This window comes from Theropithecus gelada, chromosome 15 (assembly GCF_003255815.1).
Source record: "Theropithecus gelada isolate Dixy chromosome 15, Tgel_1.0, whole genome shotgun sequence".
Lineage (NCBI taxonomy): Eukaryota > Metazoa > Chordata > Mammalia > Primates > Cercopithecidae > Theropithecus > Theropithecus gelada.
In genome coordinates, this window is record NC_037683.1 from 76,386,227 (window position 1) to 76,408,653 (window position 22,427).

General features: G+C 37.3%; 1 protein-coding gene across 3 annotated transcripts in view; it reads left to right on the forward strand.

Moving 5' to 3' along the window:
• The window catches only part of PLGRKT (plasminogen receptor with a C-terminal lysine), a 259,215-nt gene that overhangs the window by 199,174 nt on the left and 37,614 nt on the right, over positions 1-22,427 (forward strand). The window lies entirely within an intron of this gene.

Here is a 22,427-nt window from a genome sequence, read left to right on the forward strand (position 1 = left end):
CTTCTTTACTTTTTTTTTTTTCTTGAAACCCAGTCTTCATTTAGTTGCTAGGGCTTTTTATACATTTTGAATGGCACCAAAACAAAATAAGTCAAAATGGACAGTTGTTGTTGTTGTTTTTTTTGAGAAAATATTTTAACAAGTGTCTCCAATGTGTTGTATTTTGTCATGAACCTTCATTTTCTTCACTTGTAATTAGAGCTCCTACGTGTTTATTAAACAGAAAGCCCAATAGGGGAGCAATAAACTGAGAAATCATGAGAAAAAAAAGTACTTTACATATTATGGATACTTTATTGGATATAAGTTTTGTAAATATTTTCTCCCATTTGCAGGTGGTGTTTTTTTTTTTTTTTTTTTCCTCTTGGCAGTGTCCCCTGACACACACATTTTCAATTTTTATGAAGTCCAATTTATTTTTCTTTTGTTGTTTTTGGGGTCATATCAGAGAAACTATTGCCAAATCCAACTTCATAAGGATTTGCTCCTATGTTTTTTTTTCTAAAAGTTTTCTAGTTGTAGCTCTTACATTTAGGTCTTTGGTCCATTTTGAGTTAATTTCTATGTATGGTATGTAGTAAGGGTCCAACTTTACTCTTTTGAATGTGGATATCCAGCTCTCTTGGGATGAGGTCCATTCTTCATGAGCATACAGAAGCTAGACACTGTACAGTAAAGATTAGAGGTCACATACTAAGTCTTTAACTGGCTCAGATAAAGAAACTGCTCACCAGGTTCTGCCCACACAGCCCCTTTGAAAAGTGCATCTTGACTTTTACTGGTCTTCAAAGTTTGAGTGGCAACCTGCTGTGTCTTTCTCTTTCAAAGCTGAAATGAGTGGAAATAAGTTAGCTTAGTTGTAGTATGAAGGACTGTATCTAAATGCAAATACTATTATGCATTATTTAACTTTCAAAGAGCCTACTAAAAATGTCCACCAAGTCTCTTAAAATGTGGGGCAGATACTAATATGTCTGCAGTCACTTAGGGGAGCTAATGAAAATACTTTTAATATTTCCTATATTCTGATGTCCAGAAATGGTAAGAAGTGAAAGTAGAACAGTTAATAAAGGTCATTAGTGCCACAGGCACTTTTCTACAAAGGTAGATAAATGGCAAAGAAGGGTCAAGCCACCAAGCTGATCCTTGGCTGCCTAGCCCTTCCATGCAAACAATGGGTCCAGGACAGACACTTCTCCAGGGCAGACACACTGTTTTTAGATTTGTTCCCAAACTTAAGTGAGACCAATGAATCTAGTAACCATCAGAAAGCTTTTTTTTTTTTTCTCCAAGCTATAATTTTATTTTCATAAATCTGAAGAGAGCAAATTTTTGTTAATTTTTGTTCTTCATTGCTTGGGCAAGGGGGTAGATTGCTTTATTATTTATTAATTCTGTGAGGCATTTACAATTGCCTACTATATGCAGGGTTTCAGGTACAAAATGATTTAAAATGATCCTATAGCTTTAATAATTGTTTTTGCCTCTTTATACATTTTGATAATATGTATACAGATAGATACATAGTCACCCTACCATATTTCAAAAGAATTTCAGGTAACCTTGCTATTAAAATCTTTAGACTTCTACGTGTCTTGTTTCTACTTTACCTGGTTCCTTAAGATGATGAAGAATTTAGGGCAGCAGGAGGAGGAGGATTTCTAGAGAGAGAAAAAAGCCCCCATAGATGTCTTTAATGTTGAGTATTAAGGAAAACGATCTGCAGTATTATTAGACTTGAATAAACTCATGATATTCAGAATAAAAGTGAATCCATATTTTAAAAAAATGTTTAATTTTGAAATAATTTTAGATTTGCAGAAAAGGTGCAAAACATGGAGAGTTCAAGTATATCCTTTATCCGGCTTTCTCTAATATTAACAATTTACAAAATAATTGTACAGTGATCAAAACCGGGAGATTAATATTGATACAATACTATTTAAACCACTGATTTTTTTTTTTTTTTTCATTTCACCAGTTTTTCTCCTAAAGTCCCTTTTCTGTTCCAGGATCAAACCCAAGATCTCGCATTACATTTAATTGGTGTCTTCTCAATCTCCTCCCATCTGTGACAGTTATTCTTTCTTTCCTTGGCTTTTATGATAAGTACTTTTGAGAAATACTGGTCATTTATTTAGTAGAATTTCTTACTTTGGGTTTGTTCAATATTTTCTCATAATTAGATTGAGATTGTGAATGTTTTCGCTTAGTTTTCTTAAACCATAAACTGCTTTTGTGTCTTCCTTGTTGCATTGTATCAGAGGATACATGAAGTTGATATGTCTTATTGCTAGTGGTGTTAACCTTGATCACTTGGTTAAGGTTGTATCCATCAAGTTTATATACACTGTAAAGTTACTATTTTTCTTTCTAATTGATAAATATCTTTGAGGAAATACTTTGAGACTTTGTTAATATCCTGCTTCTTCTTGAACTTTTGCCCACTGATTTCATCTTTCATTGGTGGGATCTTACATGCAACAATTATTACTCTGAGGTTTGCCTAACACTGATTTTTTTTTATTTACTTCATTTCATCTGTATTTGTTAATTGGAAGAGCTGTCCCTTCTTTGTGTGTTTATTTATTCAATTATTTATATCAATATGTTTTCATGGACATTTTATTCTGTGGGTTATAAGCTAGTGCCATCATTATTTATTTTGTGGCTCAGATTGTTTCAGCCTTGACTTTGACCAACTTCCATTTGCTTTCTATATCATTTTAATAGAACTCATCCTTTTTTGAGTACTTGCTTCTTTTCTGTGATCACAGTATATGCCAGGCTCATCTTATATTGTTCCTGCTCCAGGCCTGGAATTATTGACTTCTTCATGGAGTCCTGGTTCCTTTTGTCAGAGAATGATATTTGGAAATCAAGACCTGGGCTCTGGTTATGCTTACTGTTATAACGATTGTCCCTAGGTTCTCTCAGCAAAGACATGTATGTATATGAACCCATGCATAGACACACATCTGTATTTATTTCTGTATCTACCTATCTGTATATATTTTCTAAACCACAAGTTCATATTGGCACCTCTAATTCCAATCCAGTGTGACACATTTCATTCTAGCTCTTTCCTTTTCTTTATCTGTAAGTTGTTTTTCCTCAGGTACTGAGACACTTTACACTATATTCACTTCAATCCCAGTAGACACATAAAATAGTTTTAGAATTGCCCATATGTACCCCTGTAAGAAACAGATTCAATAACTAGAGGACATTATTTGTATGTTCTTTTTGTCTTCACAGTATCCAGTCAAAATACTGTTTTCAGAAGTTAATAAGGTTAGTTTTTCCTGGCTCCTTCAGTGTTAGTTTATTGACTTGTAATGCAGTTGGATTTATTTGTTATACTTTGTATTCTCTCCACATCTGGTTGATTTTAATTAATTATAGGGCTGAGGAGTATATGAAACATTGCTATGGTTCTAATAGTCAAAGCTATATAAAAAGATACATTCGTGGTAGCTCATGCCTGTAATCCCAGCACTTTGGGAGGCCAAGATAGGCAGATCACCTGAAGTCAGGGCTTTGAGACCAGCCTGGCCAACATGGTGAAACCTCTGTCTCTACTAAAAATACAAAAGTTAGTTGGGTGTGGTGGCGGGCGCCTGTAATCCCAGCTACTTGGGGAGGCTGAGGCAGCAGAATCGCTTGAACCTAGGAAGTGGAGGTTGCAGTGAGCCGAGATGGCGCCATTGCACTCCAGCCTGGTGACAGAGCGAGACTCCGTCTTAAACAAACAAACAAACAAACAAACAAGATACACTTCAAGAAATGTTCTTCCTCTTTCTCCCTATTAACCCAATTCACATTCCCCCTCCTCTTTATAATACCCTGTTACCACACTTCCTCTATAGGTGTTTAATTTCTTAACCAAGATAAATCTTTGGTTTGTCCTTTCTACATTGATTTGGTACAGTGAATAGCTACATGTGTATTTTCTTATGCCCCCTTCTCTTATGTGCGAAGGGTAGCATATCATTGATACCTTGTTTACTTTGCATTTTTCATTTAACAGTATATCCTGGAAACCACTCCAAATCAATTCAGAGATCTTTATCATTTAAAAAAATGGTTGCATAGAATTTTATTGTGTAGCTATATCAAAATTTATTCAAATAATGTATGTACACTGTATTAGTTTTCTATTGCTGTAACAGATTATCACAAACTTAGTGATTTAAAACAACATAAAATTTTTTATCTTATATTTCTGAAGGCCAGAAGTTTGAAATGGTTCTCAATGGATAAAAATCAAGATGTGAGGGGGGCTGCATTTCTTCTGGAGGGTCTAGGAGAAAACCTCTTTCCTTGCCTTTTTTTAGTTTCTAGAGGCTGCCTGCACTCCTTGGCTCATGGGCCCTTCCTCCATATTTAAGCTAGCAGCATGGCATCTTCATTTCTCTCTAATTCTGACTCTCTTGCCTCCATCTTTCACTTTTAGGACTCTTGTGATTACACTGGGACTGGATAATACAGGATACTCTTCTCTTCCCATCTCAAAATCCTGAGCTTAGTCACACCTACAAAGTCCTTTTTTGCCATGTAAGGAGATAGATTCACAGGTTCTGAGGATTAGACATGGGCTTCTTTGAGGGCCCATTATTCTGCCCACCCCAGATACTTAGATTATTTCCAATATTTTGCTCTTACAAACAGTGCTTCAATGAATAACTTTGTACTTTCATATTTTTCTATTGTTGGAGGTGTATCTTCAAGGTAGATTTTTAGAGTTGAGATTGCTGAGTTAAAGGCAAGTACTTGTTAGACATTGCTACGTTTCTCTTCAGAAGGGTTTATCAATCTGAAAGTGGCTATTTTCCCAAAGTCTCAGCAACAAAGTGTGTTGTCTTGCTTTTTAGTTTTTGCCAGCCTGACAAGCAAGAAGTGGTATCTCGGTCTTGCTTTAATTTGCTTTTCTTTAATTGTGAGTTTAAACATTTTCTCATGTTTGAGGGCCATTTATAGATCTTGTTTTTTGTGAATTTTCTGTTTATTGGGCTTTTATCTACTGTTCCTCAAGGGTTCTTTGTATATTAGGAGTATTGGCCTCTTGTCTATGGATATATCTTCCTAATATTTTATCTGAGTTTGTCACTTGTTTATGGTGGTTTAAAAATTTTTACACCATGAAAAAAAGTTTAGTTTTATGTGATCAAGTTATCAATATTTTATTGCCTCTACATTTTGGTTCTTGATTTAGAAAGCTTTTCCCTATACCACAGTTATCCTTGTTTCCTGTGGTACTTTTGTCTTCATTCATTTTCTGTTGCTATAATCCAATATACAGACTGGGTAATTTATAAAGAATAGAGATTGATTTAGCTCATGGTTCTAGAGGCTGAGAAGTCTCCTTCCTTCTGCATCAGGACATGGCAGGAAGCATCACATGGTGAGACACAGCAAGCAAGCCCAAGAAAGCTTGGTTTTATAACAAAGCCATGATAACAAACCTACTCACATGACAGGGACATTAATTTATTCATGAGTGCAGAGCCAGCATTTATTCATTCATGAGGATAAAGGATTAAGTTTCCAACACATGAACTTTGGGAGGACACATTCAAACCATAGCAACTTGTATAGCCTCATTTATTGACATTTAGAGTCCAAATCCATTTGGGGTTAATTCTCATATATGTTATGAGATAGGGCTAATCTTATCTTTTTCTGATGGCTACCTTGCAGTACCTATACTACTTATTACGAAGTCTATCTTTACCCCCAGTGAGTTGAGATACTACCTTTATCACATACTAAGTCTCAGTATGTACTTGCATTTATTTCTGGACACTCTAATTCACTGGTCAGTTTGTCTAGTCATGTACTAGTCCTGTAGTGTTTTAATTACAGACACTTTTTAGTATGGTTTAATGCTTGTTGAGGCTAGTATGCCATTGTAGTTTTTCTTTTTCAGTGTTTTCTTGGATAATCTTGCATGTTTGATTTTCCACAGAAATTTTAGTATCAACATGCCCAAGTATAAAATAGTCTGTTGATATTTTTCATTGGGATTTTATTAATTTATAAGTTTATTTATGAAGAACTGTGGAGTCATTTTATTCAAGAATAGGAAATGTTTTTCCATTCTTTTAAGTCTATTTTAATGTCTTCCAGAAGCTTATAAATAAACTGTAGGCTAAACCAACAAAAAACTAAAATTTTAAGTTAAATTTAAAAATGTCATATCTTGTCAGTAATTAGAAATATATTCTTATAGTTGGGTTTCTTCCCTAGCCAGCAAGGGGCTGTGTTCGCAGTGGCTTAATGTCATGATATGGCTACTGAGGGCTGTGGATTCATTCTTCTTTGTGTGCACTTGGAGGTTCACAGGTTTTGGAGTCACACATACCTGTGTCTGAACCTGACTCCATCACTTACTGGTTCAGTGACCATGGATAAGTGACACAGGCTCTCTGAGTCTGGCTTCTTCATCTCTAAGATGGGGAGAAGGATACCCAAGAACTGGTTCATGTAGCAGAGTAGATGCTCAATAATGTTTCCCTCTTTTCTTTCTTTGTTGTTGTTGTTGTTGTTTTGAAAAGGATCTTGCTCTGTCTCCCAGGCTAGAGTGCAGTGGCACAATTTTGGCTCACTGCAACCTCTGCCTTCTGGGTTCAAGTGATTCTCTTGCCTCAGCCTCCTGAGTAGCTGAGATTATAGATGCATGCCACCATGGCCTGGCTAATTTTTGTATTTTCAGTAGAGATGGGGTTTCACTACATTGGCCAGGCTGGTCTCAAACTCCCGACCTCAGGTGATCTGCCTGCCTTGGCCTCCCAAAGTGCTGGGATTACAGGTGTGAGCCACCGCAACTGACCCATTTCCTTCTTTTCTTACCTGCTTTATTTGCTCATAATGACTATTCCATTCTTTCTTTCATCTCTAGTTTCATTATATACATAACCAGAGAGTAAGTTAAGCTAAATATTGTCATACAAATACCCATTTTCTTTAGCCATTTAACAATTAACAATATTATATCCAGCTGAAGTAAATAATGCTGATTTATTTCATCTAGAGTGTTGTATATTGGTCTCAAGGTAAAAGGCTGTGCTTTAAAAAATGGAGACAAAATTTTATTGTTCATTTGTGAATGCTTATTTGATATACTGATGCCATTTCTAATCTTTCTCTGTGGTACAGGCCATAAACCTGTACTAGAAGTGAACCATTTTAATTTTCTACTGTGGATCTGCCTTATTCCAAGAGCTATGCAACAGACAATAGTGTTAGACAAAGTCTCAGTATGAACAAATTCAGTTTTGTAGAGAAGCATAATCTAAAACATAATTTTCCCAACCCTGCCTGCTTAAATTGCTTATTGCCTTAATTATGATTTCACCATGATTTTGGTGACTTCTGTTAATTTCTTTTTTTTTTTTTGAGACAGAGTCTCGCTCTGTCACCCAGGCTGATGTGTGGTGGCACGATCTTGGCCCACTGCCCACTGCAACCTCTGCCTCCTGGGTTCAAGTGAGCACATCGGCTAATTTTTGTATTATTTTTTTTTTAGTAGAGATGGGGTTTCACCTTGTTGTGTTGCCTAGGCTGGTTTTAAACTCCTGACCTCAAGTGATCCACTTGACTCAGCCTCCCAAAATGCTGGGATTACAGGCATGAGCCACCGTGCCCACCCACTTCTGTTAATTTCTATGTCTTGAGTTTATAGTGAGGTCGATTGCACAGATTGTGTAATGAAGCATAAACTTTTATACTTCAAAATGATCGCCTTAAATGCTTATTTCAGTCACAAATAGAAAAATGAATAGGTACAATTAAGGCCAGCAATAGCATTTTTTTCTTGCTTTTAAATATAAAGTTTTAAAGTCAAAATATTATTTTATTATTTAAAAAGCAATCATTTTATTGTCTTATATGCTTGGTTTCTAGGGTTTTTAAAGGTAAAAATTTTTCCAGGTCCCACTTCACCTATGCTTGTTCTTAAACTTAGATAAGAATTTGAAAAACCATGCCTTAGAATGTTTCTGGAAAAAAAAAAAGTTAGAATTTCATTATTCCAAGATACAGTGGAGGTATTCCAAGATACACTGGGTAAACACTCTCATTAAATAGGAGAATTTGGCCAAAAGAAAGGAGCTACAGGCCCCATGAATCTGAAACCCAGCAGGGCAGTCGTTAAACCTTAAAGCTCCAAACTAATCTCCTTTGACTTCATGTCCCACATCCAGCGCACACTGGTGTGAGGGATGGGCTCCCAAAGCTTTGGGCAGCTCCACGCCTGTGGCTTTGCAAGGTTCAGCCCCTACAACTGCTCTTATAGGCTGGTGTTGAGTGTCTGTGGCTTTTCCAGATGCAGGGTCCAAGCTGTCAGTGGATCTGCCATTCTGGGTATATATATATAAAGGGGAGTTTATTAAGTATTAACTCACATAATCACAAGGTCCCACAATAGGCTGTCTGCAGGCTAAGGAGCAAGGATAGCCAGTCTGAGTTCCAAAACTGAAGAACTTGAAGTCCGATGTTCAAGGGCAGGAAACATCCAGCACGGGAGAAAGATGTAGGCCATGAGGCTAGGCCAGTCTAACTTTTTCACATCTTTCTGCCTGCTTTATATTCACTGGCAGCTGATTAGATGGTGCCCATCCAGATTAAGGGTGGATCTGCCTTCCCCAGCCCACTGACTCAAATGTTAATCTCCTTTGGTAACACCCTCACAGATATACCCAGGATTAATACTTTGCATGCTTCAATCCAATCAAGTTGACACCTAGTATTAACCATCACAGTGCCCCAGTAGAATCTGTGTGGGGGCTTCAACCCCATATTTCCCCTCCGTACTGCTCTAATAGAGGTTCTCCATGAGGAATCTCCCCCTGCAGCAGGCTTCTGTCTGGACATCCAGACTTTTCCATACATCCTCCATAATCTAGGAAGAGGCTCCCAAGCCTCAACTCTTATATGCTGCATACTCACAGGCTTAGCATCACCTGGAAGCTGCTAAGGCTTACAGCTTGTACCCTCTGAAGCAGTGACCTGAGCTGTATCGGTATCTGAGCTGTATCTGACCTAAGGCTGGAGCTGGAGTGACAATGATGTGGGGAACAGTGTCCTGAGGCTGTGCAGGGAAGTGGGGCTTTCAGCCTGGCCCAGGAAACCAGGAAACCATTCTGTCGTCTTAGGCCTCTGGGCCTATGATGGGAGGGGCTGCTGCAAAGGTCTCTGAAATGTCTTCAGGCCTTTTCTTTATTGTCTTGACTATTAGACTTGGCTCCTCTTTACTTATGCAAATTGATGCAGACTGCTTGAATTCTTCATCCACAAATGGACTTTTCTTTTCTACCATATGGCCATGCTACAAATTTCGTAAACTTCTATGCTCGCTTTTAAATATAAGTTCCAGTTTTAGGTCATTTCTTTGCTTGTACATATGAGCCTAGGCTGCTAGAAGCAGCCAGTCTACATCTTGAATGTTTTGCTGGTTAGAAATTTCTTCCACCAGATACCCTAAATCATCACTCTCAAGCTCAAAGTTGCACATATCCCTTGGCAGGGCACAGTGCAGCCAGGCTCTTTGCTAAAGCTTAGCAGAAGTGACTGCTCTGCTTCCCATAGGTTTTTCATTTCCATCTGAAACCTCATCCGCCTGGCCATCTCTGTCCATATCACTATCAGCATTTGGGTCACAACCATTCAACAAGTCTTTAGGAAGATCCAACTTTCTCTCATCCTCCTGTCTTCCTCTGAGCCCTCTACACTCTTCCAACCTCTGCCCATTACACAGTTCAAAAGCCACTTTCAGTGTCAACAAGATAATATGATTTTATAGCAAAATATAATCTAAAATAAAACTTTTTTTCTAGCCCCTCCAAATTTAGACCAGTTATTCCCTCAGGGAAAATTTCTACATGTCTTTGGTGGGCTTCTGTTAAATTCCATGTCCTGGGCTTATAATAGAGTTGTCCATATACAGATTAGGCAATGAAACACTAAACCTTTGTAGTACTTGAAAATGGCAGCATTAAATGCTAATATCAATCATACACACACAGACACACACACACTGTAGTTACAGGTGCAATTAAGAGTGGCGATAGCATTTTCCTTTTCTTTTAAAATTATGGTTTTAAGGCCAAATGTTGCTATTTTTAAGCCAATTATTTAAAGATCTTATCTAACTTGATTCCTAGGTTTTTTAGGGTAAAGTCTCCAAATTCTCCACTTCTCCTATTCTTGAGACATCACTTTAGGTGTGGATTTGCAAAGCAATGCTTCAGAATTTTTTTTTTTTTTGAAAAATTTGTAAGAACAACATCATAATGCCACCTAGAGGTGTAATCAGACATATTTATATTACAGATAGAACCCAAAATAGAATATTGTAATACTAATTTATTTATTCAATACTTTTTAAAGGCCTGACAATATGCCAGGCCCTGTGCTAGTCAATAAGGATATAAAGATAAAAACACAAGGTTGAGAACTTTTATAATAATTAAATGCTCTGAAGTGTTTCAAATTATATCACATAGTGCTTTTCTTAGAAGAACTATTTAGATTGTGTTCAATAAACACAAATTTGGTGTTGTCTTTGTGTATATGAAAAATTAGTGATGTTAGTTTAAGTTCATGGGTAGGTTCAGTTCAAATATATTTACTGAAGACAATTTAGCAATATAGGGCCATTGGGTTAGGGATTTATTTATTATGGTAGGATAATTTTGTCATTTAGCATCTGAATTTTTGTTATATATGGGAGCATTCATTTGATTGTCAATCATTGTACATGTTTTAGATGCCAAATTATAGAATAAAATTATTTATGTACTCCAAAATTAATTTGAAGAAATATTTACTTTGAGAAAATTTTGTACATGAAGACCTCAGTTTTAAAAGCAATATAAAAGTGAGGGACTATAGGTGATTTTTCTTTCCTGAAAAAAACTGCAATTACATTTTATTCTATAATGTACACAAACAAAAAGCACAGTGAGAGCTGCAACTGTAGACCTTGTACCTTAACTTCATTTTTATTTTTAATATTTTTAAAATTTTCAATAGCTTTTGGGTACAAGTGGTTTTTGATTACATGGATGAATTCTATAGTGGTGAATTCTGAGATTTTAATGCACCCATTACCTGAGTAGTGTATGTTGTAGCCAATATGTAGGTTTTTATTAGTTCCAGAGTATATATGCAGGATGTGCCTGTTTGTTACATAGGCTAACGTGTGCCATGGTGGTTTGCTGAACCTGTCAACCCATCTCCTAGGTATTAAGCCCAGGATGCATTAGCTCTTTACCCCAATGTTCTCCCCCTGGCCCACCCTCCCCCAACAGGCCCCAGTGAATATTGTTCCCCTCCCTGTGTCCATGTGTTCTCATTGTTCAGCTCCCACTTGTAAGTGAGAACATGCGGTGTTTGGTTTTCTGTTCCTGCATTAGTTTGCTGAGGATAATGGCTTCCAGCTTCATCCATTTCCCTGCAAAGGACATGATCTTGTTCCTTTTTATGACTGCATAGTATTCCATGCTGTATATGTACGACACTTTCTTTATCCAGTCTGTTATTTGTTGCAGGAAGTCAGGGACCCCAAACAGAGGGACGTGCTGAAGCTGTGTCAGAAGAACATAAATTGTGAAGATTTCATGGATGTTTATCACTTCCCCAATCATTACTCTTATAATTTCCTATGTCTGTCTTTACTTTAATCTCTTAATCCTGTCATCTTTGTAAGCTGAGGATGTATGTCGCCTCATGACCCAGTGATGATTGTGTTAACTGCACAAATTGTTCATAAAGCATGTGTGTTTGAACAGTATGAAATCTGGGCACCTTAAGAACAGGATAACAGCAATTTTCAGGGAACAAGGGAGATAACCTTAAAGTCTGGCTGCCTGTGGGCCAGGCAGGACAGAGCCATATTTCTCTTATTACTGAAAACGGGTAAGAGAAATGTTGCTGAATTCTTTCCCCAGTAAAGAATATTAATAATTAACAGCCCTGGGACAAGAATGCATTCCCGGCCGGGGGGGGGGGGCGCCTCTAAAATGGCTGCTCTGGGGGTGTCTGCTCTGTGTTATGCAGTTGCAGATAAGGGATGAAACAGGCCCTGTCCTCCTGCAGCGCCCCCAGGCTTGCTAGGATTAGGAAATTCCAGCCTGGCGAATTCTAGTCAGACTGGAATTCTAGTCGTTTTGTCAGGTTTGTCAAAGATCAGATGATTGTAGATATGCAGTTTCATTTCTGAGTTATCTATTCTGTTCCATTGGTTTATGTGTCTATTTTTTTTAATACCAGTACCATGTTGTTTTGATTACTGTAGCCTCGTAGTATAGTTTGAAGTCAGGTAGCATGATGCCTCCAGCTTTGCTCTTTTTGTTTAAGATTTTCTGGCTATGTGAGCTCTTTTTTGGTTCCATAAGAATTTTAAAATACTTTTTTTTCTAATTCTGTGAAGAATGTCAATGGTAATTTAATGGGAGTAGCATTGAATCTATCAATTGTTTTGGGCAATATGGCCATTTTTACAATATTGATTCTTCCTATCCATCTGCTTATGTCCTCTCTGATTTCCTTGAGCAGTGGTTTGTAGTTCTCCTTGAAAAGGTCCTTCACTTCCCTTGTTAGCTGTATTCCTAGGCATTTTATTCTCTTTGTGGCAGCTGTGAATGGGAATTCATTCATGATTTGGCTCTCTGCTTGTCTATTGTTGGTGTATAGGAATGCTTGTGATTTCTGCACATGGATTTTGTATCCTGAGACTTTGCTGAAGTTGCTTATCAACTTAAGAAGCTTTTGGGCTGAGTCAATGGGGTTTTCTAGAAATAGGATCATGTCATCCAGCTTTTGCCCATTCAGTATGATATTGGCTGTGGGTTTGTCACAAATGGCTCTTATTATTTTGAAATGTGTTCCTTCAATACTTAGTTTATTGTGAGTTTTTAACATGAAGGGATGTTGAATTTTATCAAAGGTGTTTGTTGTGCATCTATTGAGATAATTATATGGTTTTTGTCTTTAGTTCTGTTTATGCGATGAATCACATTTATTGATTTGTGTGTGTTGAACCAACCTTGCATCCTGGGGATAAAGCCATCTTGATTGTGGTGGATAAGCTTTTTGATGTGCTGCGGAATTTGGCTCACCAGTATTTTATTGAGGATTTTTGCATCGATGTTCATCAGGGATATTGGCCTGAAGTTTTCTTTTTTTTTTTTTTTGCTGTGTCTCTGCCAGATTTTGGTATTGGGATGATGCTGGCCTCATAGAGTTAGTTAGGGAGGGGTACCTCCTTTTCAATTGTTTGGAATCATTTCAGAAGAAATGGTACCAGCTCTTCTTTGTACTTCTGGTAGAATTCAGCTGTAAATCCATCTGGACCTGGGTTATTTTTGGTTGGTAGGCTGTTCATTACTGCCTCAATTTCAGAACTCATTGTCTATTCAGGGATTCAACTTCTTCCTGGTTCAGTCTTGAGAGAGTGTATGTGTCCAGGAATGTACCCATTTCTTCCAGATTTTCCAGTTTATTTACAGAGAGGTCTTTATAGTATTCTCTGATGGTTGTTTGTATTTCTGTGGGGTCAGTGGTGTTATCCCTCTTGTCATTTCTGATTGTGTTTATTTGAATCCTCTGCTTTTTCTTCTTTATTAGTCTTGTAGGATGAGGCAGAACCTATGAACAGGCAGAGCCCATAGAAATAGTATTTCCTTCTCTCATCTTATGTGAAGAAAAGTGCATGAGCCCATTTTCTCATGGATTGATTTATCTGTAACCATTAATAAGGACCCCATTTTGTTTTGTAGTCCTCCCCTTCATACTCATGACTAAAATATTTGCTTCCAGGATAGAAGTTTACTTAATAGAGAACATAGAATGGGATTAAATTTTAAACTTCTGGTTAATACTGTGATATTGTTTTCTTGTGCTTTAGTAGAACAATCTTATCGTTGCCTTTATCCTAACTGTGAAGTATGAATCATTTCAAAATTTACAGCATTAAGAATGAGAATCATGGCCGGGCGCGGTGGCTCATGCCTGTGATCCCAGCATGTTGGGAGGCCGAGGTGGGCGGATCACCCGAGGTCAGGAGTTGGAGACCAGCCTGGCTAACTTGGTGAAACCCTGTTTCTACTAAAAATACAGAAAATTAGCCAGGCATGGTGGCGTGCGCCTGTAATCCTAGCCACTCGGGAGGCTGAGATAGGAGAATCGCTTGAATCCAGGAGGCAGAGGTTGCAGTGACCTGAGATCGCGTCCTTGCGCTCCAGCTTGGGCAACAAGAGTGAAACTCCATCTCAGAAAAAAAAAAAAAAAAAAAAAAAAGAATCATTTAGCGACTCCTCAACTCACTGCCCTATAACAAAGCACCTAGTATTGGTGAAATAAATTGTTCCAATCTGCTGTCTGTTTAAAATTATGTAATGGCACCTTCCATCTGTTACATTGACACCAATAATGATTAAATGCAGCAAAATAAACCTTATTTCTACCCAGCCTTCCACCACCTATTATCCAGGGGAGAATACTATTTTTTCTGCTAGGGTTTGGTCTGTTCTGTAAATTTCTTTATTTAATATTTTTAATGTCCCTTGCTCATTTCTGTTTTCAATTTTTTCTTGTCAAGACATTTGCCTTCTATTTCAATACTTAGTATTTACTTTACAGCTAATTCTGATTTGTGCTAACCATCATTTCTTCCTAAATTTAAAAAACATTAAGTACTTAATTTTGCTCTCCTACTTTTACACTTTATAAAAATTTTGAAACTGACTTAAACAAGAACTCTAAAAATAGTCTGTCATGCTGATTCAGATCACTATTTGACATAAATCAGGTGGAGACCTGAGCATTCTCTGTTTGATGCCCTACTGCAACATCCCAACCTGGCTCCTCCATATCCTGCTCTTCCTTGTCCGTCACTGCCCTGTGCTCTGAGGCTGACCCTCCACACTGCATTTCCCAGGCTCCCTTGCCCTCTGGCTTCGATGGGGATCAGCCAGAGTGGTTCCCAGCAGGAGTCTAGAGGGTAGAGAGACAGTGAGTTTAGGTATGTGGTCTGGCTATGGCAGTGGGTTCCTAAGTCACAGATCCTTTTAGACAGTACCACTTCAATAGCTCCACCTATTGCTGGATCTGGTTAATACTGTTTCTTTCCCCTCCCCCTTTGAGCCTAAAAGAGTTCATGGTCTCCTGCTATTGTCAGCCCCTGGGTGCCTTTTCATCCCTTGAGGTTACCTTAAACCCTGTCCACAGAGAGTGCAGAGTTCTTTCATTACATTCTTCTCTGTTAAACTCTTTTGAGGGAATACTGTCTCTACCTTCTGTTGACACTAATCAAACAAAATAATAGTATGTTCGTGTTTTTGTTATAAACAATTTTCTAAAATTTAACAGAAACCTGCATTATTCAGGAACACTAAAAATGTACATTTAAAGTAATGGTTTATTAAACGGTAACAAGTTTTCTAGCAATTTTAGATTGAATTTGATGCTCCCAAACTGCTTTAGATACCTTCCCTAATTACAAATTAAATTTTTGGGTAAGACTTTGCTGTAACTGTGGTAATTAAAAAAAATCCACACTCAACATGAGACAAGTGTCTGTTGACCAAAGAGAAAAGAACGTTCCAGTGTGTTACATGAATTTTATAATAGAGAAGCTGCTTCCACAATAGAATTGATGTCCCCTTGACACTGCCATTGGGAAGGAAAAAATAAAATTAAAAAAAAAATGATATCACCTTTCAGATATAGATATTGGAACCTTAAAGAAATTATAGAACTCCAACTCTTATCTTCACCTGGAACATAAATTAAGGTAATATTGGCTTGTGAATACCCATTTTCCTCATATAACAATTAACAAATTTACATCAAACCAAAGTAAAAAATACTGGTTTATTTTATTTATAAGTAGTATATATTGTTTTTAGATGAAAGGCTCTGCTTAAAAAATGTTTTTTTGATACAGTCTTTCTGTTCATCTGTGAAGCTTATTTGGTATATTGGAGTCATTTCCAATCTTTCTCTGGGTTAAAGGCCATAGAAGTTTGCTAGAGGCTAACCGTCTTGATTACAAATTCTCTTTATTGCTTTATTAAGCTTTCTTGTTTGTTTTATTGTATATTTACCTCATTCTAAATGCCATGTAACACACAATAGTGTTAGACAGAGCTTTAATATGGACAAATTAATGCAGTTTTCTAGAAAAGCATAATCTAATCTACATATTTTTTCTAGCCCGTCCTATATTTAAATTTGTTGCCCTTCTTATTTCTTTATGTCTTTGATAGACTTCCAATAGTTTCTAAGACTTGAGCTTATAGTCATGTGTCTTGTGTAGACTGGGTAATGGAATACTAAGCTTGTATACTTGAAAACGACAGCCTTAAATTCCCCTATCAGCCACCTGTCCCTGCAAAAGAATAGTAATAAGAAAGGCCAGCAATAGCAGTTATTTTTCCTTAAAAAATAAAATTTTAAAGTAAAAATATTATGTCTTTATTTTTAAGCCAGCTCTCTTAAGATCTTATCTAACTTGGTTTCTGGGGTTTTTGAGGGTAAAGTTTCCCAACATCCCACTTCTCCTACACTTATCCTTACACTTAGGCATGAATTTGCAAAGCAATGCCTCAGAATGTTTCTGGAAAAAATGTATTAGAATTACATCATATGGCTGAATAGCAGTGTAGTTGAATATGTTGGTTTTCTAATTTGCGTCTTCACATTTGTTTATGTTAAGGATAGAACCCCAAAGAGAATAATACTGGTTTACTTATTCAGTGCTTATTAAACAATAACAATATGCTAGCCTCTGTACTATTCAATGAGGATACAAAGGTGAAAAGATAAGGTTGAGTACTTTAATAATATTTGTATGTTCTGGTGGTTCAAATTATTTTACACAGTGCTTTTCTTAGAAGAAGAAATATTTGGATGATGTTCAGTAAACACAAATTTTGTGTTATCTTTGAATCTGTTTGGTAGGTTTATGATGTTAAAGTTCTGTTTAGGTTCAGTTCAAGTATATTTACCAAAGACAAATTAGAAATACAGGGACCATCAGGTTAGGGATTTATTTCATTATGGTAATAAGATGTCATTTGGAATTGGAATTTATTTTACACTTGGTCTGATTTTTAAATTATTTTATGTGACTTAAATGTCAAATTATAATGTAAAATAATTATTTTCATTTATGCACCCCAAAATTTGAAGCCACATTTGTTTTGAGGGAATTTTGAATATGAAGACCTCAGAGTATTAGAAGTTACATTGAGTGGGGATTATGCGTAATTTTCCTCTCTTGGAAAATCTATCTGTGATTGTATGTTTTCTTTTTAATGTACATAAGCAAGTAAAAAACACAAGGAGAACTTCAGCTGTAGACCCTGCACTTTAGCATTAGTAACTGCTAATCTACCCGCAAATTTTGGTGAATTTTTTTTTGCACATATTACAATAAAAATTACTACCACCACCTTAAGAGCTGATTAGAGTTAACACTTTATTTATTTATTTCATTTGTTTTTTTGAGACAGAGTCTTAACTCTTGCCCAGACTGGAGTGCAGTGGTGCGATCTTGGCTCACTGCAACCTCTAATTCGGGTTCAAGTGATTCTCCTGCCTCAGCCTCCTGAGGAGCTGGGATGACAGGTGTGCACCACCAGGCCTGGCTAATTTTTGGTGTTTTTAGTAGAGACGCCGTTTAGCCATGTTGGCTAGGCTGGTCTCAAACTCCTGACCTCCAGTGAATCCACCCACCTCAGCCTCCCAAATTGCTGGGATTACAGGCATGAGCCACCGTGCCTGGCCTGTGTATTTTAATTCCATATTTTGCTTATATTTTCAGTATTTAAACATTTGCGTATTTAAAGACATTAGTATACTTACAAGTAAGGGAAATTCTATTAGATTAGATATTTTAAAACCTCTGAAAATTAATTCATTTCTAAGTAATAGTTTGTTGCTATGTACCTTTAATAAATATAGCAATTAGAGCTTTCATATTCAAGAACTGTCAGTTGCAAGGACTGGACACCCTAAAAATGCACAACTCTAAAAGGGAAAAAATCTGCCTGTTGAGCCATATTAATGGGAAGAATAAGTAACCTTTTATAACAGAAGTTATGTAAGGTGAAATAATGATGGCAAGAATTTTGTTTTCTTTATTTTTTAGGAGAAAAACTACTGTAGGAGAGGGAAAATTGCTTCTGTGTACCCTTCTAGATTTTTTGGCTGGTCTACGAATTAAATTGACATTAGACAGATTAAAAGGAGAAAAAACGTTTAATTACTCACATATGCACAGGAGTCCCACCAAAATATGAGACTCCAGGAAGCAGCCACATGATTGAGACAGATACTATCTTAAGCTAGAGTAAAGAATAGGAATAAGGATTTGGGGGTACTGGGGAGTGGTAGAGACGAATTGTGGGAAGGCAGGAGGAGGAAATGTGTGGTGAATAAAGGTTACCTTGCTATGCAGATAAAAGTCTCTCCGGTGAGAAAAAGTTATCTATGAGTAACTCTCTTTCTGGCAAAGATAGATACATTTACTTATAAAAATGTCCTTTACGAATGGGAAATTATACTTTAAGCAAATGGGGAGGCAACATGCTTTTTTTGCATTGACTGGTTCTCAGTTTCTTTTAGCTCAAAATAATACCTCAAAATGGCATATTTTGGGATGACTTGTTCTGACCCCATCACTACTTGATGGTAAAATGCTACCCAATGTTATAACATCATGTGGCAGTTTCTTTTAAAAAGTCTTTAAACGTGATATAATTTCCTCAAAACTTTATGATGTAAAATGAGGTATCTCAGATATGGACTTCTCCAGTGAGAGGATCCCAAAGGCTTTATATCCCCATATGCTATTGTGGGCTGGGGTGCAGTGGAGAAGAAATGCCAGGATGTTTGTGGCTTGATCACATTGAAAACTTAGAGCATCTAATTATTACTCACTTAGAAATCAAATTGTTTTCTGTGGACTTCCTTCTCCAAGGAGATTCAAAGCACTTGCTACAAAAAGGGAAGATCACAGCTTGCTTCTCTGTTTTCCTTCCTCCAGGCAAAACCTTGTGTCACTTGGTTGACTTAACAGAATTAACTTCTCTCCTTGGATCGCTGGTCATTGTTTTTACGTAGTTCAGTAACTATCAAATACTTTTCATCTGTGATTAAAAGCGTATTGCTTCTGGAGGGTCCCTGGCATGCTATAGTCCTATGACTGGGCAGCAGGTTTCTCACCTTCCTAAATCTGAGCAGCACAGCCCTGCTGGAGGGTAACCCACACCTGATATTTCTCCTTTTGTGGTTGGTGAGTGGTAAGGGTGCAGCTGCTGCCCTATCAGCTTTCCCAGAGTCACAAAGAGAAGCTCACACTTGGAAGGGACCTTATTCATTGTCTGCTCCTGTTTTGCTGTCCATCCACTGATACCCTCATCTACCTGCTCTAGTCCTCAGTGTGGTTCAGGCTTCGCTCTACCCATCCATTTGGATTTGGGTCCCAAGCTACAAAGTTCATATTTGCACAGATCTCAGCTATGTCCTTCTTCAAGTTCTATACCTCCCCGTTCTAGTTTTGAAATAAAAGGAAATAAGGAGGAGAAGAAAGTGACCAGCGTTCTCAGGGCTGCTTCAAAGCTAGAGATAGAGAAGAGGAACAAGCTCACAAATTCGAGTGTGCTGAGCATAGCTGACACCAAGGGCAGCCAGTGCTCCCTGTATCTTTATGCTCTGTAAATTCAGTGACCTGAGGGCAGCTGGCACAACTGTTTGCAGTGTTCTTGCTTTTTCATTTTTCCTTAGCCACAGTGCATTAGTTTAGGCAGATACCTTCAAGCCACTGACCACTGCTTGCTTCCTTGCTTCCTTCCGTCTTCTTTCCCTCCCGTCTTCCCTCCCTTTTCTTCCTCCTTTTCTCCATTTCTTTCCCCCACCCTCCATTCCTTCTTTCTTTCCTTCCCTCCCTCCCTCCTTCCTTCCTTCCTGCCCTCTTTTCTTCCTTCTTTCAACAAATATTTGATGAACCCCTATCTAAGGTGATTGAGATACAGAATTGAACTCAGTCACTGCTCATATACAGCCTAGACATTTAGTAGAAATGACAGACAGTATTTAAAGAAATACAAAGTGTAAATCGAGCTAAGTGCTATGATGAACACTATAGCTGGATGTAGAGGTCAGGGAAGAGCTGCCTTTGGAAAGAAGTATTTGAATAGAAACGTTGAATAGAATAAAGTGAGGGGAAAGCCATGTGCAAGATGAGGGTAGTAAGCACACTCACTTCTTTGATCTTACCTGGAATAAAGTCCATGAGCTCATTTCCTAATGGGTTGCCACTAGTAGGCACTAGTAGCCTACAATCTGTTGCCACTAGTAGGAAGCCTACAATTTTGTTTTGTAGCCTTCACATTCATACTTACCACTAAAATACTTGCTTCCAGCATCAAAATTTACTCATGAGAGAACATAAGTTTGGAAGTTAATTTAAACTTTTGATTAAAACTGTGATTTTCAAAAATTCTGCTTTGGTAGAAGAATAGTCTTATGTTTACCTTTATTGTTACTGTGAAGTATGAATCACATTGAAATGTATAATTTTAAGATGAGAATCATGTTGTGATTCTTCAACTCACTGAAAATAAAGTGCCCAATTTTGATGAGCTAAATTGTTCTAGTCTTTGTTGGAGTTGTAGATTTATCCATAGCTGGCTTCTTTCTGTTACATTCAGATGATAATGATAAAATGCATAATTTCTACCCAGTCTTCCAGCACAGGCTAGCTAGAAGACAAAACTATTTTCTGCTAGGCTTTTGCCCTTCTTAAAATGTCTTTATTTATTATTTTTAAATGCCTTCTGGATATAAAGAGTCATTAAATGCAGTTCTAAAACTAACTTTTCATATGTGAAAATGTTTCATTTAAATTATTTTGTTGTGACCTGGCACAGTGGCTCACGCCTTTAATCCCAGCACTTTGCGAAGCTAAGGTGGGCAGATCACCTGAGGTTAGGAGTTCAAGACCAGCCTGGCCAACACCGTGAAACCCTGTCTCTACTAAAAATACTAAAATTAGCCGTGTGTGGTGGTGCATACCTGTAGTGTGCTACTTGGGAGGCTGAGGCAGGAGAATCACTTGAACTGGGGAGGTGGAAGTTGCAGTGAGCCGAGATCACACCACTGTACTCCAGCCTGGGCTACAGAGTGACACCCTGTCTCAAAAAATAAAAAAATAAAAAATAAATCATTTTGTTGTGTTCTTGTTAGTGTCCAAAATCCACTTGAGAGATTCTTTCAGAATTGTAAAGTATAATTAGAAGAATTAGGTTTGCCGGGTGTCATGATTCATGCCTGTAATCCCAGCACTTTGGGAGGCTGAGGTGGGCTGATCACCTGAGGTCAGGAATTCGAGACCAGTCTGTCCTACATAGTGAAACACCATCTCTACTAAAACACAAAAATTAGCCAGGCATGGTGGTGTGCGCCTGTAATCCCAGCTACTTGGGAGGCTAAGGCAGGAGAATCTGTTGAACCTGGGAGGTGAAGGTTGCAGTGAACCAAGATTGTGCCACCTCATGCCAGTCTGGGCAACAGAGTGAGACTCTGTCTTAGAAAAAAAAAAAAAGTGTTAGGTTAGAGGATGAACCCTAGTGCATTTCTTAATGTTATCCAATCAAATAAAAAAAAATCCACCGTTTTTGTCAATGTTTTCATGAAAATGCCTTGGAAAAATGAAAACTATGCAAATTAGGATTAAGAAACTACATCTTGATTTGGTTCTTTTTGCCTATTTCAAGAGACAGGCTTCCAAGTTATTATGCTATCGTATAGCTCAGAGGATAAAAGAAAATGCAAGATCAAGTAGTGAATAGAGATCATTATACAAAGGAATTTGCACTATTTAGAGATGTTCTTAAGTTTAATGCTGCTTTCACCTGCTCTTTTATTATTTTCTACTACATGAGTCAATACTTTCTTGTTTCATAATGAATGTTACTCTTATTTCTTAATGAGCCATGCTCCATAATTCTGCAGTTATTTACACAAATGGTCAGAACTACTGTCCAGGATTTCAGTGACTTCTGAATTGAAATCCAGAATTGAAGTACCAGTAATTTACTGAGTTGCTTGCTTGCCAATTATTGTAAATAAATTAATATCATGCCTCAGACTAATGATTCTATAAAGAACATTCAGTTTTTTAGTTTCATATATCTACAGCATGTATCAGTAACTTTACTCAAATCCTAATAAAAGTTTGTCAGCTTAATGTATTTGTGCATGAACTTAACTACCATTAGTTCTCAAATACTTCTCTTGAAAATTGTAAAACCCCAATTATATATTACACCTATTTGAAGATAATCTGTTTGAAGAAAATCTTTAAGTTTTTTTTTTTTTTTGCAAAGTCTTTTTACCACTAGGAAAATCTAAGTGTA